The sequence below is a fragment of the Argiope bruennichi genome, chromosome 4 (assembly GCF_947563725.1).
Source record: "Argiope bruennichi chromosome 4, qqArgBrue1.1, whole genome shotgun sequence".
Classification (NCBI taxonomy): domain Eukaryota; kingdom Metazoa; phylum Arthropoda; class Arachnida; order Araneae; family Araneidae; genus Argiope; species Argiope bruennichi.
The window spans coordinates 90,488,653-90,501,697 of NC_079154.1; the positions used below are offsets into that span (position 1 = coordinate 90,488,653).

Genomic DNA, 13,045 nt, shown 5'->3' on the forward strand with positions numbered 1-13,045 from the left:
TTAAAAAAATTAGCATGGTTCCAATAAACTTATAAAATAAACCCATTGTTATTTAAAACTGAAGATTAACTACTTTAATGCATTAGTCATATAATAAACTATCTGTCTTATCTTAAAGTTACAAAATAACACTTTTTCCACTCTTTAAAATAACATCATAAAATGCCTTACAACAAACTGGAATATTATTACAAACATATTTCCTTGTTCAAAAAAAGTAAGAATATATATGGATACGTATATCTTAGTATCAATTACATTAATTAAGAAGGCGAAAAATACTTTTTGTTGATAAAAAATTTACTCAATTAAAATGTCATTCTATAATTCTGAACTTTAAAGAATTGTTTTTCTAATTCTTTTATATTTCAGTTGCCTTGTGGATAAAATAATATTGATGGTATAAACTTGAAAAGCTAAATTATTTTCATTCGCGATATTCACTATAAAGACAACAGAAATATTCAACAATATTCCTCCCACCGAAAACCTTCGGCGGAATTTTTCTCCTCCACCAATTCTCTGCCAAAACTAACTAAATAAAGGAACGCCGTGATTTTTTTATGAAATGGAATTCGGTTGTAGAACAATTGTTTATTTGTTTGGACAAAAAAGACACCTCGAAACATCAAATTCAATATTTTCTTCGGCGGAAAACCGCAAAAGTGGCTCTCAAAAAACAATAATAATCAGTAAATATAACGGTAAATTTTCTCGGCCTGTTGAAAACGACAAAGAAAAGAAAAATATTTATAGAACGAAAGCATACAAAAAGTCGATTCTTACCAAACGATGAAATTTTACAGCGAAGGCGAATGCTATTGGTCACCGGAAACATCTCTTTCCTGATTGGCGGAGCGTGGGCTATTACGTCGTGACAGAGTGTGTTGGCGCCGAAAACTAACAAAAAGAGCCAAGTGCTCCATGCGCGGTAAAAATGGCATGCGGTGTTCTAGAGATCCTATATATTCGAAACTCGTTGACAGTGAACCTCACTTACTGATCGGCGTTTTAGGTAAAAACATCTTTTCGAAAAATTTTCCAAAAAAGTTCCATATTAATTTCTTCGAAAGAAAATTGTACTTCTAAATTCCAACAGTTCTAAGGTGAGTAATTCCAACATTCTTATCCAAAATTTGTAATTTGATTTAAAAATTGGAATTCATGTTTTGTTAAAGATAATTCAGAATTAAAAATTAAATGATCCGAAGTTACTGAACAATTGATTTACAGCATTTTATGTTCATAAATAATTATTAATTAATAAAATGGACGGCTCTGAGAGTTTCAATTATATAAGATTCTACTTAACTATCAATGAACAATTCTAGATCTTCAATATAATTCCGTAAATTTTTTTTGAGCCTGAAAATAATAGATTCTACAATAATAGATTTAAAGCAACTATTTATTTAAAAAATAACGCAATTAAGAATCATATTTGACGACAGACTTATTTCTATAGAAATATTCTTTCTATTCTTTAAAATTAGTTCTACTGAAATTTATTTTTGATATTGTGTGAATTTTTTATCGCATTTTTTTCCGCTTACATCTATGAAAGTACTAAACTTGAAAAAGAAGTAAATGAAACGGAATATAAAAAATTCATATTGAGAAAAATTACTTTACAATCTTAATTTTCAATATTTTAATTAATAATTTTTAATATCTTAATTTACGTATTGCAAGAAGAAATATTAATAATAGTTTGACCTTTCTAGAGAATTGAGTTAAAGCCCCAACTTTTTATTAATAACAATACACAAAATTTTGATATTTATTATCATAAATAATGATTGTTAGTTACGATATTTATTATTACAAATTTCAATTGACACTGATAAATTCAAGAACAAGAAATATGAAAATTCGAATGAAATAATACTAATAAATTTGAATTTCGATAAATTCGTTTTCCATTTAAGGCATTTAATAGCAAGAAAATTGAAAGTTAGTATTTGTAATAAATATCTATACATATCTCTTTAAAAATAAGCATTTAGTGCTAAATTTTTAAAATATTTAATGGAATAAATTTGATCAAATTTATAAATTTTTGATATAAATAGAAATGCGATTACTTCATTAAACATCAGATTTGTTATTTTACTTTAAAAAAATTATAGAAAATTTTGCTTTAGATAATATGAAGCAACAACAAAAGAATCTATTTCCTTTCTTGTAATTTTTACATACGAATTATTTAGTTTATTCATTGTTAAAAGCCAATTACATTGACCAAGAATGAACTTTCTAGATTTCTATCAGACGTTATTTTTAGAGAAAAACTTAAAATAATTTTAAATAAAAATCACAATTTAATTAAACATTTTACGAATATTAATAATGATTCAAAATTAATTTGTTATTATTTTGATATAAGATTGAATTTATGACCATTCTGAGCTATTTTTATAAACTGTAAAATTTCTCAAATCAACTATATTCGAATTCACAAAATTTCCAAGGATGATTTTTTTTTTGTCAAAAGAAAGTGGTGAATCTTGCATGGAATTTTTACCAAAGAAACAATTGTTTCGAAAATATTTGGACATGAATAATTCAAAGGAAGACTTATTTTTTTAAAGCATAGTCGTTAAAACTTGACCGTTGTATGTTAGAAAAAGTGTTTTAAAAATGCATCCACATTATTTTTACTTTAAAAATGACTTTATCATAAAAGTATTATTATTTAAATTCAAATTTATGAAGAATGATAAAGTTAATTTCCGTTTCATATTATAAGCATTTTGTTATGAGGTAAAATTGATGGATATTATATAGATATAGATTCAGTCATATATTTTCAATATTTAAAAAAATGGAGGTAATCTTTCACTTAAATACTTATTTTTCTTAATAATGAATTCATTGGAAAAGGAAAGCATTTAATATAATTAATTTTGTGCCAGAATTAATATAAAGTCGGAAAAAAATAATTTTGAATTGTGTCTGTGAAAATTTGTTTTCAAATTTTTCAAATTTTTTAATATTTTGTTATTAAAATTAAAAATAGTGTTGTTAAATTCATATTTTTGAAATTCTTAACATATCAAGGGATTTAAGAATAATTAATATTGTGCAAAGAGATAAATAATAAGATATTCTAAAAATTATGTTTCAATTTATTTTCTAAAAAAATCCTAAACAATTTTTTTATGTTAATTTTGCTGTATTTATTTGCTGTATTTTTACTTTCATTTTGCTGTATTTGTTAATTTTGTAATAAAAGAAATAAATCGAGTCTCATTATAAAATTAAATTTAATATTAAATAGTTAATATTAATATTATTAAAAAGTATTAAGTCGATATTTTATCTAAAACAATTTAATCACAATACATGTAAAGGAAATGCATCTGAATAGTTCAGCAAGTTTTCATGACGAAGTTAAAAAATCTAAATCCATTTGTTATCCAAATCCATTTGATAGTATCTAAATCCATTTGGTATCCAAATCCATTTGATAGTATTTAAATCCATTAGGTATCCAAATCCATTTGATAGTATCTAAATCCATTTGGTATCCAAATCCATTTGATAGTATTTAAATCCATTAGGTATCCAAATCCATTTGATAGTATCTAAATCCATTATGTAGTATCTAAATCCATTTGGTAGCATCTAAATCCATTTAGAAAAAGCATTGTTTTTTTCCCATTTTGAGCAGAAATGTCTTTAGTGAGATTTTTACTAAAGCATACCGGTTGAGTTATAGATTAAATCTTTGTATTCAAAATTTAGTAGCAATGATACTTTACAAAAAAAATACAAAAAATTGTTTTTAACTGTTAAAAATTCGTGATTGTTTTGAAATATTCTGTAGCAGTTTCAAATTTTTTTATTTGTCTGTATCGTTATATTTAATTGAAATATGATAAGTCATAATTATTTCATGTATAATTGTATGAATAAGATTTGTAAGATTTGGCTTTTAAGTTTTTAATAAAATAATGATTAAATGAATTTTTAAAAATAATTTTGGAAACTATTCTACATACACTAAATTTTACATATCTATTGTATCTTTAATTTTGAAAGTAATATTATTCATTATTATTTAATAAAATTATTTATAAAATTTATTTAATGAAAAATTCACATTTATAAACAATTTTGAGCAATTCATTCATAATATGAATAATAAAAAATAAATGCTAATTTCTACAACTCTGTTTTTAGAAAGGTAGCATGATAAATTTCAGTAAAATTCAACAAAAGATAAATTTTTAAAATATAAAAAAATATTATAAATTTTATAAAAATATTTTTCAAATTCTCTTTGTCATAGAGTTGAAGTATGTGACTTTAGTAAATTAACATGATATTTTAGATATGAAAACGCACTACTAAAATTACCAGCCTATAGAAAAAAATTATTATTACAGAAAAAAGCTTTCTCCTCTGAGTAGTTCTGATATCTGACTGATTTAATCGATACCTAATTGGAGAATTCCATTAGCGTATTGCGGAAACAGCTATATTTCTAATTAGTGTCTAAACTGTTTAGAACCGAAAGGGTAGAATGACGCCTTTAGTACATAACATTTGTTTAACGTACTACATTCGGTAGAATCTCTCTCTTATTATAAAATTCTGTAGAACACAACATCATAAAGTGGTGATCTTAAGATATGATTGAATGAACCAAATTATATATCACAGATTTGCATAGATTAAGGTACTTCAACTTCTCATCATAAAATTGAGAAATTTTCCCCGAAATAAAAAAAAGTATTTACTTTTAAATGATAAAATTAAATATAATTTTGATGATAAAATTAAATATAGTTTTGACGATAAAATTAACAGTTTAAATATGGCTGAACAATGTATCATGTTTTTCATTTCAAAACGAATATTTTGAAAAAGAAATAAATTTTTCTTTCTTTCTAAAATTTTTTTTTGTAAGATTAAATCTGTCATCCTTTTCGACTTTATTTAGAATATCTATTCCTTTTACTCGCTCTTTTATAAGCAGCACGATTTCTACGTCCAAATATGTAAATCGCCAGCAGTTTTGCGCATGTGATAGTCGGTTTTCATTTCACCAAAATTGGGATGAAATGAAAGGAAAAGAAAGTTGAAAACTCCCTTAGCAAAGATCAAAGTATAAAAAAAAATTCCTTGCTGCAGGTTTCCTCTCTGCAGAATAAAATCACATAAAATTGATAGGCGTGGGTAAATGGCAATCATCCACGTATCCTGTTGCTGTATGGGAGAATTAATCTGTCCATTGAATAATAAAAAGATTTGATCTTTCAAATGATACAAAATACTTTAAACTTTGAAGCATGATAACTGTGCCGTCTCTGAAACAAATCCTATCTAAAAGAACCAAATCGTCTGTTAACTCTTTAAAGGGCCATTTTTTTCTAGTCATATTATGTTAAAATATTTTTAGGCTTGAAATTAGAATAAGAAAAGGGATTCATTTAGCTTATTAGATAAATTTAATTTGATTAATTAATTCATTTGGTTAATTAATAATTAAGTAACAAATCAAGACACATCATTTTGTCTGAGATAAAGAACTGAAGCATCTAAGTTTCTGACTTACTAAAAAAATTTGTCAGAACTTATGCCAACCTACATAATGTCATACAAAGATTGATAAATTTAGTGGGAAGCATACTTCCCACGGCCCTGAAAGGGTTAAAGAATTTACCCATCTATTAAGAAAATGCTCGCAGATGATGGAACGTTTTAACTCTACGAATGGAACACTTTAAAAGAAAAACTTTAGCTACTCTATATGCATACTTTTAGACCAAAATCCAGGAGTCGACGCCTTCAAATTTCAAAATTCTAACATGATTATTTCTTGAGATTTGCGAAAGCATAATTATTTATAACATTCATAACAGCATTCATATTTAAGTCATTCATATGCTTATTCGTTCTTCATATTTGTAAGAATTTACCGTAGTTTCTCAGTTAATCTGTAAAATTATAATAATACATTATTTACACCTTATTTAAACTAGCACGAGTGCAAAAGTTTATCCATTAGGATTTATAGCAAATAAGAGAGAAATTAGAATATTTATGAAAATATGTGTGATATAGAACTTTAGATGCAACCGAATATTTTCATACATATTCTTCAGAATTACGGCACACTGACTTTGTTTCAGTTATCAATTTAAAAAATGTTGAAGGAATTTTTCTACAATTCCAAAAATATACTTGGTTAATGTAATCACAGTAGTAGTCAGTTTTGCATAAAAAATGCAAACTCTTCGTATTTCAAATTTCCATGTTAAATTATATAATATTTCGAGTCAGAATAATATAATATGCAGAAATTCCTGTCAAAATAATCCTTTCGCTTCTTACAAAATATCTCATATTTATCGAATAAATAATATCTTCATTTGTTAAGTATATAAAAGGATTTGAATAATTCTTCTAATATAGAAAAATAGTGTTGAGATTATACCAAAGATAATTTAACTAAATCAAGTAATATTCTATTAAAATAGACAATAAAAAGTCATTAAGTATTAATTTCAGAGAAAATATTTATTCGACATTTCTTTTAAGTTTAAATGTCGACAATAATCTAAATTTAAAGTAAGTTTAAGTTATTTTTAAACAATTTTAAATATGAATATTAAAAATGAAGTATCTTAAATAAAGAATGCCATGACACGTTTAAATGCCTTATATTAATATTTAATTAAGCATTTACTTAAAAAATGGAGAAAATATTTTCCGAATGAAAATATGAACTAAGCAGTTTCTTTTGCATTTATTGCATTATGTGCATAAATTAATGTGATTTAGTATTCACTGAATTAAAAGAATCTTTATAACCTCATAGAAATTATCAGGGGAGAAACCATAGAAATTAGGTATTTTTTTTTTTGTAAAGAATCACATTAAGACATATATAAGCATTTAAGAAATTAAAAATTGAGTAAGAATGATGTGTTTTATATTAAGAAATTTTGTGTGAACACTTAATGAATATATTAAAAAGAGCTGTACAGTTTTTGATATCTTAATTTAATTTTTCTTGCATATTTTCAATCAATATATTAATATAAAAATAAATCTTCAATTAAAAAAATATTTTATCGGAATTTCGAATCATTATAAAAATTAATGATTAAATGCTTTACCAGAAATCAAAACCACACATATTTCAGTTGCATTTTGATTGTTAATTTCATCTTTTGAAATTGCATTGTAAGAAATAAAAGAATTATAATTTTTAAAAATCCGTTTGAAATTCTAAAAATAATATTTACAGTAATGTATTTTAGTTAAAAACTAATTTTCGAAAGGTAAATTTTTGTAAAACCCTAATCGTTAACAAAAAATTATTTAAGTGATCATATATTTAATTTCACCTGTTCCATAAAAAATGTTTTTTTTTTCAAAGACTGAAACATAAAGTGAAATTCAGCAATAAAATTTAGTACATGTTCTTCGAAGTATTTTCATAAATTGTAAGAAATAATTGACATAATTTAACATTTTGGTAAATGTTCATAAAACTTTTTTTCAACAAAAAGTAAAAATTCTTAGTCATTGAAATTAATTTTTTTGAATACTATTTTTAAAAATTAGAACAAAAATCTATTACTATTTATTATTACTTGATTTTGGCGACGTACTGATTTGCTTAGAATACTGGCAAATTTCGATTTCTATTAATTCTTTAATACATAATTTGATACTTACGTTTCTTTCAGCAAAGTATTTTGAAGCTCCAAATTGAGATTGATATTAGTAGCGATATTTCACTTGCCTTTCAACTATTCTATTGTTTTGTTCGCATGAAACATCTTAATGGAGACATTTATCCAAATTTAATGAAAATTTTATTGTCTGCATTAACTAACATTTAAGTGCAAATTTTCTAACGCGGAGTTGTAGCTTCGCTTTCTTATACCTCAAATGCAGTTGATTCCAATATTAAATTGGTGTGACATAGTTGGTGTAAGCTCGTGCCTCAGCATGTTAGTTATATTGAAATATGCAAATAACGATGAAAGAATCGCAAATAAAATCGTTCAATATAAAATATTTATTTCTTGTTATAAATACCTTAATGGATTATGTTTATAAATGAATGAAATGCAATCAGTTAACAAAAATTCATAAAGATATTTCTACAGAATTTGAAAATATGAACATAAATCTGTTTCCCTTAGCTTTCAAAATGAAAGAAATGCAGTTTACTTACTATTTAGTGAATCAGTGAAATCAGATTAAATTTCATACCATAAATAAAAACTATTGTTGCATGTTTTGCAAATTAAAAAAAATAGTAAAATTTGATGGAAAAAAATTACAGTAATGGAATTAGTAAAAAACGATATTTCTTAAATGTTAAAACGGCATAAAAATTATTAGTATGTAATATTGAAATCGTGAATATTTTGAAGAAAACCTATCAGTACTCTCTTTATTTTAATAAATTAAAATATCAAAAATAGCTCTAAATTAACATTTTCATTCTCCAAACAATATTTATATAAAATTTGATAGCTCTAAGTCAAATTGTTTTCTCTGCCGAGCACACCAACTGACGCAATCGTCCAGACTATATTCCCCCCTGTTATTAATAGGCTATAACAATTTGGATGACTTCAAATAAGATTTACTAGTGTTTAGAAAATAGAATGAAATCAAATTCACAATTTAGATTAACTGGTGAATTTTAAAAATGATGTGTTGCCAAATGTATTCATCTCAATATAGCAATCCCAGTCGTTTTCTTGTATTGATATCTTCTAAAGCGAATCAACAACCAAGACTAAATAAAATAAAATAAATGCATCCTTTCTTCTGCACAATTGTGTTAACATAGTGGCAACAATAATTTCTACTATTTTTTTAAAATTCATTTAACACTATATTTAATGAAAATGTACAATATAGTTATGGTTAATATGTACAATAATTAAAACAGCAAAATATTAACTCTATTCTTTAAATAATGAGAGCTCACAGTTTTGTCTAATCCTGAGTTCCCAATTTAGTCACCTTATTATCTTAATTCTACAAATTAGAAAAACAAATGGTTACTTTACTGTTGAACTGAAAACACTGATTCATATGAAAGCAGATAATAAAGCACACTTTATAATTCAATAAACGATTTCACAACACTTCAAAGTAATTTGCTATCATACATTTAACTTGTATCACTGAAGCGTTAAGTAATTAAGTATTTAACAGATTATAAGCATCACAGGAACTTAAACTAAATTTGTAAAATTCAGTTTAAAGTGTCACTTTATGTCTTACATTAACTTTCATTCTTATAATGAATTCAAAGCTGGATGACGCTGTTCTTAATTTATAGGGCTTCACAGATCGAATATTCAACAAAAGTGTTTTTCCGGTGAGGTATTTTAAAATGGATGGTGTGTAATTGTGTTGTAAATGAGATACATTAGTAGAATACTTACTGGCTATGACTAGAAAGCCAGTCAAAGAGCTTCTGACTTAGACTTAAGTTAATAAACTGTAGTGCAACTGAATAATTCAAATATATAGTTAACAACTATGCAGCGATTTCTATAAAAGTCTGAACTTTGCAAGACTGCTTAAAGGAATGAAATCTTTGTCTAAAAGACAGAATTATTCTCTCGACTCTTTGCCGTTTGTTGATTCCATTACGTTGTATTAAGCTCAGCAAATCCTAAAATGCATTTATTTGATTCTTAGATCTCTTCTCGGAACATGAAGCCAGTGTTAATTTTATTTTCTATTTCCACAAAGAATTGACGTTCTTTTTCGTAAGTCCTAACGTTTTTCACATCTATAGCTCTTTTCAATGCCGTTATTGTAGTGATAAAATGTATTGTTATTTCAGAAATACATTTATTTGAGTCAAGTTAAAAATATTTTCATTTTTTTTCTAATATCTGATATTCAATAAATAATAATAATAATAAAAGATCTCATCAACATTTGAAATTGATTTTAGATGGGAAATTATTTAACGATATGAGGAACATTAAAATTATTGTCAGTGACTTTTTCGAAGAAGTTTTCATAAGCATTTATTTACTATCAAGTTTAAGATTTTGACAAACATATGCAATGCAGAATTTCAAAACTTAAAATTAGGAAAAACTTAGGAAAAAAAAATATTCCTGATTTTATATCACCATTCAAGGGTCAGATTTTCTGATTTATAGTATTCTCAAAATTCTTTGAATATATAACATATTATTCAATTATTATCTAGAAATACGGTTGGGTTGAAAAATGTACAAATTCAGTTAAATTCATGATATTTTCATTCAGTTTTTGCAAGGGTTTAATATTTTTATGAGAAAAATTTAGATATGTTACATAGTTAAAAATTTGTTTTCGATATTTTTAAGATATGGACGCAGCTTATCAAATAATATTTTCAAAAAATTATTTTAAATTTAGATAGATTTCAAGATAAAAACTATATGAAAATTATGCAAAAAAATGAGCATATTTTTAAGACACTCAAAATATTTTTTGCATGATTGTATATAATTGAATATTTTTAGTTTAATTTATATACACGTAGAATAATAAAATAACATTATGGAAAATTCATTCCATTAGAAAATAGCTTTGAAAGTAACCTAAATAAGTCATTTTTTATGCAGAAATAATAGATATGTAAATTAATAATAGATAAATATGGTAAAAAATTTATTTGAGTTTTTAATATGAACTTATCAAAATCATGTTACGAAACGGTCCATGGAAAATTTATTTTCTTTTTAAAACCTTTTTTCGACGAGGCTTAAGAATTGTGCTATTACTCTCATGTGGAATAAATATTCTTTTACATTATTGAATTAATAAAGGAAAACCTGAAAAAATAATTTGAAGGTAAACCGTTCTTGCATTCATTATTAAACTTTCTTTCATATCATTAAATGTTCACAAAATTTTGGCTCAAGAAATGTTCATAAATTATGAAACCGGAGAAAAAAATTTGCCTTATCTTTTTTTTTTAGCTTTTTAAAAGCGGATATTTACAAATATGTATTATTTTCACTTTTCATAAAATCTGTCTACTATTTATTTTGTTTCCTTTGAAATGAGAATATAATAATATAAAAAATTTGTTAGTTTTTTCTGCAAGTAACAAATCTTTCTGCATTTAAAATATTGAAATTTTCTCAAATAATCTTGAATTTTCTCTTCATGAATTTGAAATAAGCTTTTATACTTGATTCTGAGAAGAAATATTTAAATTCCTGAAAAGAATTTGTAAAAAAATATATTTTTATCCTATAGCTGTTTAAAATATATTTTAGAGATGATATAGAAGAATAAGCTATCGTATAAATACTGTAAATATTCTTAAAATTTAATTATCTATAGATTTAGCTGATTTGAATATAAGTGTGAGTATTTCTGCATTTGACTCAAAATTCAAAACAAAATCTTCCAAATGGCACTGATTTCAAAATTTACTTCAGTAGTACTGTCTTAAATAAATATGATAAATTTTACTGTCACAAATAATATGCTTGCAATGAGCAACAAAACCCATTTCTTATTTTTAGAAATGTTCTCCAATTTTTTTTTACAGGTGAAATCTCATTTAGCATTTGTCGATGTGTATTGAGATTCTTTCTTGTCACTGATTTGCTCACATCCGGAGCCATTTATCTCTTGGGATGCGTTTGTTATTCATTAATTATTTTGTTGTTATTCCAGGAACTAAGTCAAACAGGCTACACTTGCTGTAATTAGAAAATAAATAATTATTCTCTTTTACTACGTAAAGAAGGTGCGTTTCTTCAAACGAAACTTGTTAGTTCCTTTCAACTTAAGCTCTAGAGGAAATATTTTATTATTAGCATTACAATGAAAGCTAACACTTTTATACGGATATGTCTAAGGAAACAATTGTTCTGTAATATTTGTTTAAGATATGAATTCACTGAATAATTCAATAGAAAGGTGAAAAACTCAAAGTTAAAGAATAGAAAGAAAAAGTGGATACAAGGACTAAATTAGGTAAACAGAATATGAAATTTTTAACCTCATAAAAGAGCTCTAAATTTGAAAATTAATTTAAAATTATTTGCGTAAAATGGTAGCTGTGATAACATTTATAAATGAATATCAGTTAATATGACAATATTTATCTATTCATTGTGTTATGTTTTAAATTTAAAATTAATTTGTTATTTCCAATATAATATTTATCATTTTACATTCGCAAACGAATATTTCGACGGGAATTTTAATTATTTGTTTAAAGGGTACAATATAATACCAAGTTTATAATTCTGTCTAATTTAATATTTGTTGTGATAAAAACTTCTATTAATTATGGTGTATTTTACTGTGAAATTAAATTTCAGTGAATTAATTTATTTCTGTTTTGGCAGACGCAAATTAAAGAGGTAAATAGTTGGGTTTTGTAAAAAAAAAACCTTATTTGATCATTTAACAGCTTTTATATAATACTGTTTCTTAAATTTATCTTTAATTATTTATTAAGATACATTATTTCAAAAAATGTATCAGAAAATATGACTGATCTTTGCTAAGAATCAGTGAGATTATATCTGTTTCTGATAACTAAACCCAATTGAAGAACATTTTTATGTTTTATGATATTGATGAATACATTTTTATTTTTTAAGATATGAATCATTCTATTCTAATTTAAAAAAAATGAACATATCTATTTTAAAAAATTGAATAAACCTTTATCATATGAACAGTTATTTCTTCCTGGTCTAATCTATGGTCTGGAATTTTAGTAAAATCAGAATATCAGAGCAGATTAAAATTAGAGATTCATTTTGAACCAAAACGGGAATCATTAGTTAATTGGAAACACGAATCTCTAAATTATCAGGTAAAAAAATACATGTGTTTGACAAAATATTTCATTCTCTACGTTTAGCATTAATATTTTCTTAGAAATCCTTTTAAGTAGTTTGCCATATTTATTAGAAATTTGTAATGTGATTTTGTGTGACGGTGTTTTAAGTATCCCAGAAAATTATGTTCTAATAATATTATATCAGACCTATAATGCAAGTCATCATTGAAATAATTTTTA

General features: G+C 24.6%; 1 protein-coding gene across 1 annotated transcript in view; it reads left to right on the plus strand.

Moving 5' to 3' along the window:
- The first annotated feature begins 960 nt into the window (after positions 1 to 960).
- Positions 961 to 13,045, plus strand: part of LOC129966927 (uncharacterized) — a 68,273-nt gene continuing 56,188 nt past the window's right edge. The window contains exon 1 of the mRNA XM_056081542.1: positions 961 to 1,106. The gene's annotated coding sequence lies outside the window, so the exon portion shown is untranslated. The remainder of the gene's footprint in view (positions 1,107 to 13,045) is intronic.